Source organism: Triticum dicoccoides, chromosome 4B, assembly GCF_002162155.2.
Source record: "Triticum dicoccoides isolate Atlit2015 ecotype Zavitan chromosome 4B, WEW_v2.0, whole genome shotgun sequence".
Taxonomy (NCBI): Eukaryota; Viridiplantae; Streptophyta; class Magnoliopsida; order Poales; family Poaceae; genus Triticum; species Triticum dicoccoides.
The window spans coordinates 495,538,863-495,543,544 of NC_041387.1; the positions used below are offsets into that span (position 1 = coordinate 495,538,863).

Consider the following 4,682-nt stretch of genomic DNA (forward strand, 5'->3'; position numbering starts at 1 on the left):
TACGGCCATTTGTTCGTTCCCCTGTCTTACACCAACCAAGATCGAGCCACATTCGTACTGAGTTGCTGTAAATGTTTCTTCTCCTGGCACAAAAACAACGCACGAAGACGACGCCGAGGCTGAGCGTGGACAAGGTGAAGCAGTGCGTGGATCCCAAGCTGGGGAACGACTATCCACCCAAGATTCATGAACTCTTTCTCGATCATAATATTTCTGCCATACTACTCCCTCTACTATTAGATACATGTTTTTTTATCCATTTTAATGACAAATATTTTGGATGGAGGGAGTATGTAGCAAAATGAATAGACTATAATCTGAAAGGTGTCTATATACATCCGAATGTAGTCTCTGTAGTAAAATCTTTAAAAAAACATATATTTAGGAACAGGAGTAGATCATAGTACAGATGTTTACAAGGTGGAATATGCATGCCAGATGGCAGCGGTTGGCGGCGTTGTGCGTGCAGTACGAGTCGGACTTCTGGCCGAACATGACCATCGTGGTGAAGGCGCTGCAAGCCCCTCCTCAGCAAGCCAGCCGCGGCTAGGGGGCCTCCATCCTCCTCATCCTAGTGCACACCAACACAAAGAGTCACCAACGTCTCTGAAATGTTAGCATCCAAAAAGGTGGTGATGGGCTGATGCAGAGATGCACGTACTCTCTTGGTGGTTGTTCTTGTGTAAATTGCCGATTCACGTGTGTATGATTGCCAAGATGCCAGCGGTTGTAGCTAGTAGAGATCGATCTATCTGCAAAGGGTTTAGGGCAGCTCCAACGGTGATGATCAGATGGCAGCCTCTACTTGCCCATCGCAAACCTCTTTTTACCGGCGCCGGGATCTACCGGAGGTTCTCTGACCAATAGAATCTCACCACCTCAAAAGTTGTCATAAATTGTATGTCTGTATTTCACACATGTCTTCATTTAATCTGCTGTATTTCACCAGCTGGACCCCACCCACGTGATTTGACCAGCTGGGCCTACCCACGTTATTCCAGCTACGGTCTACGGCCCTATATGCGTCTGAAGCTAGTCTCACTTCACAGTTCACCCACGTACAGAAATGTCAGCTTATTTTTCAAAGGATCAACCTCTCTCATTTTAAATGTCAGTTTCATATTATTATTTTTAAACAACTCAGCTACATATAGCTATTTCAATTCATACCTAATTGAAATATCATTTCAACTCTTTCAAAAAAACACTGCAATCATTTCAAGTTTCTGATTTCAATAGTTTCATACATTGATTTTCAATTTTTATGAATCTAATTCCACACCATCCAAAAAAATTGATATCATTTCAAAACCATTTTCATTTTTTAACAAAATTTATTTAATATATCACAAACTCAAAAAAAAGAAGTGAAACTGATTATTTCATATTTGAAAAAAAACTAATTCAATTTATTTAAAAGGTGATTTCAGCTATTAAAATTTCAATATTTTTTCAAAAAAGACTGAAATTGAATTTTCTAAAAGTGGCCAAAACAATTTCAATTTATATTTAAAAATCTATTTCAATACATATCTGATGCATATAACATGTTATAGATATATGAAATAGCAGTTTCACATATTTCAGGGAAGTAATTTCATATTTCAAAAGAGTGAAACTTAGATTTCAAAAGAGTGGCATTCATTTTTTTACCAAGTTATTTCAGTTATTCCAATGCCAATGCCAATGCCATATTTCACATCGAATGAAACTCATTACTCAATCATCAAAGAACTGATTTCAATCCTTTCTAAAACAAATTTCACTAGCATATTTTTACAAAAGACTGTAACATCATAAAAGAGTGGCAAAATCATTTTTTTATTTTTTACAAAGTGATTTCAATTATTCCAACTCAAATTTCATATTTCACAACAAGTGAAACTGATTTGTTACACTATCAAAGAGTACCTGATTTCAGTTCTTTAAAATGTACATTTCAATCAATTAATAAACATATGTCATTGTGATTCAATGGCATTTCATAAACTTATCAAAGTTCAAGTATTTTAAACAACACAGACTATCGATTTCGCATATGTGCACACTATTTTGTACAATTTCAGATCACAAAACCAAATGACACAAAAATTGATTCATTCATCTTTTCAATTATATCAATTGATTCCACTGGATCCCACAATGTATTTCACACACATTCCACAACAATAACCGATGCTCTCTGTAGCAAACATACAAACACCTGAAATTGAAGGAGCAAGGGGAGGCCAGCCATCTGTATAGAAGCAAGGGATGTTCAAATCATGCAAAATAAAAATGAAAATCATTAAGAACAGATGGAGAGAGGTTAAGGGAGATGGGATTCATTACTCACCAGATCCGGTTGCGATCATACATGGAGTCGGCGGATCCAGCGACGCTAGTGCGCGGTGACCCGTCGTGGTGGGTGGCCTTCGTGGTGGAACCTTGCCGGAGCAGCTCCCCCCAACGCCCACTACAGCGTATCCGTCGTCCGCCGGCGTGATTCGGCGTCGCTCCTCGCCGACCTCGTGGTACAGCCGTGCCACCGGTCTTTCCTGTGTTCCCCCGTGGTAGGTGACAGCCACGAAAGCCGGATTCGCTGCCGGAGGTTGATGGAGAAGCCAGATCTACTGGCGACGGTGGCTGGCGTGGAACTCAGGAGAGAGAGGGGGAAGAGAGGTCAATGTGGGAAGGAAACAACGGTGGGGGCTTGATATTTCTCTGTCCTGGAGTCCATCTCGTATTGCATCTGTATAGGTCTCGCATCCTGAATCAGAGGTAGAAAAAGAAAGTTTGTGGGGTCCACCCGCACGCATCTAAAAGCATTGATGGATGGTGGATTTCCCACCTATACATACCGGTTCTGGTAAAAAAAACTTTTCAACTTGTCCATGGACACGTCTGGATGATGTGTTGTGCGATGTGAATGGCGCCAAAGTCGTGCTTAAATAGGTCAGTCCATGCGAACGAGCGAGAAGCCGACTTCAAAGTGGTGTCAGATCAGGCTACTCCGTCGTTGCGTCGGCATTGAAGCGGCGCTGCCAGCTCGTCCGGTCATGTCGCCTTGATCGACATTAATGCGGCAGAGTCACATCCGCTTTGGAGCTGCCTGACCGGCATGAACGTGCGGCGACCGCTTCGTGCAGAGAGGATTTTTCGGACGGAGAGGGTTTTGTTGGAAATATGCCCTAGAGGCAATAATAAAATGGTTATTATTATATTTCCTTGTTCATGATAATTGTCTGTTATTCATGCTGTAATTGTATTAACCGGAAACCGTAATACATGTGTGAATACATAGACCGTAATATGTCCTTAGTAAGCCTCCAGTTGACTAGCTCATTGATCAATAGATGGTTGTGGTTTCCTGACCATGGACATTGGATGTCGTTGATAACACGATCACATCATTAGGAGAATGATGTGATGGACAAGACCCAATCCTAAGCATAGCATAAGATCGTGTAATTCGTTTGCTAAGAGCTTTTCTAATGTCAAGTATCATTTCCTTAGACCATGAGATTGTACAACTCCCGGATACCGTAGGAATGCCTTGGGTGTACCGAACATCACAACGTAATTGAGTGGCTATAAAGGTGCACTACAGGTATCTCTGAAAGTGTCCGTTGGATTTGCACGAATCGAGACTGAGATTTGTCACTCCGTATGACGGAAAGGTATCTCTGGGCCCACTCGGTAATGCATCATCATAATGAGCTCAATTTGACTAAGGAGTTAGTCACGTGATCATGCATTACGGAACGAGTAAAGAGACTTGCCGGTAACGAGATTGAACGAGGTATGGGGATACCGACGATCAAATCTCGGGCAAGTAACATACCGGTGGACAAAGGAAATTGTATACGGGATGATTGAATCCCAGACATCGTGGTTCATCCGATGAGATCATCATGGAACATGTGGGAGCCAACATGGGTATCCAGATCCCGTTGTTGGTTATTGGCCGGAGAGATGTCTTGGTCATGTCTGCATGGTTCCCGAACCCGTAGGGTCTACACACTTAAGGTTCGGTGACACTAGAGTTGTTATGGGAAATTGTATGTGGTTGCCGCATTCTATGAAATTTTTTTCCGAAACGGAGGCAAAAGATTTGCCTCATCAATTAATTAAGAAGAAGAGAATTGTCCAGTTAATTAATGAAAAACCGGGCGAAAACCAATACAAACAAATCACATGCGGACTACTCCAAAAGTCAAAAACCCCAAGATCGCACTGTTGACCCTACAGACATTTCCAACAAGCAACAAACCCAAGCCCACACACATCTACATCGCAAAGGAATCCCCCAAAAGAACACCTCGGATGTAGACAAATGACCCCCCAAAAACCACGATGATAAGCTAAACAATGAGGACGGCCCATAAGACCAAGGGGCAACCATTAAGCAGCCGCAGACGCCTTCCCTAAGGCATCACTCTTCTTGTTTTTGATTTTGAGAGACTTCTCCACCTTTTTGATCTTGTCTTTGTTAAACTTTTCGGTCAGGATGCATGCAACCGCTTTACCAGACCCAGGGCTAGCCGCCTCCAAGCTAGAGAGCAAGCTGCAAAGCTCTTTTGCAAAGAGAGCATCGGAACAAGGTGCTAACGTATTTGTCCCAACAACATCTTCACCTGGGGGCATCACGTGCCCAACGGTCACAGGCGAGCGAGTGACCGAGGCATCCAAACCTGCACACA

The 4,682-nt window shown here is 42.5% G+C and overlaps 1 long non-coding RNA gene across 2 annotated transcripts; it reads right to left on the reverse strand.

Moving 5' to 3' along the window:
• Positions 1–357: 357 nt before the first annotated feature.
• Positions 358–2,738, reverse strand: LOC119291087. Of its 2 annotated transcripts, XR_005142199.1 has the most exons (3): positions 2,336–2,738; positions 662–2,236; positions 358–571 (listed from the first exon to the last, which is right to left on the reverse strand). It is a non-coding gene; the product is annotated as an uncharacterized LOC119291087 (long non-coding RNA). The 2 variants fall into 2 exon arrangements; XR_005142198.1 differs by having other exon boundaries at positions 358–2,236; positions 2,336–2,731.
• Positions 2,739–4,682: the final 1,944 nt, after the last annotated feature.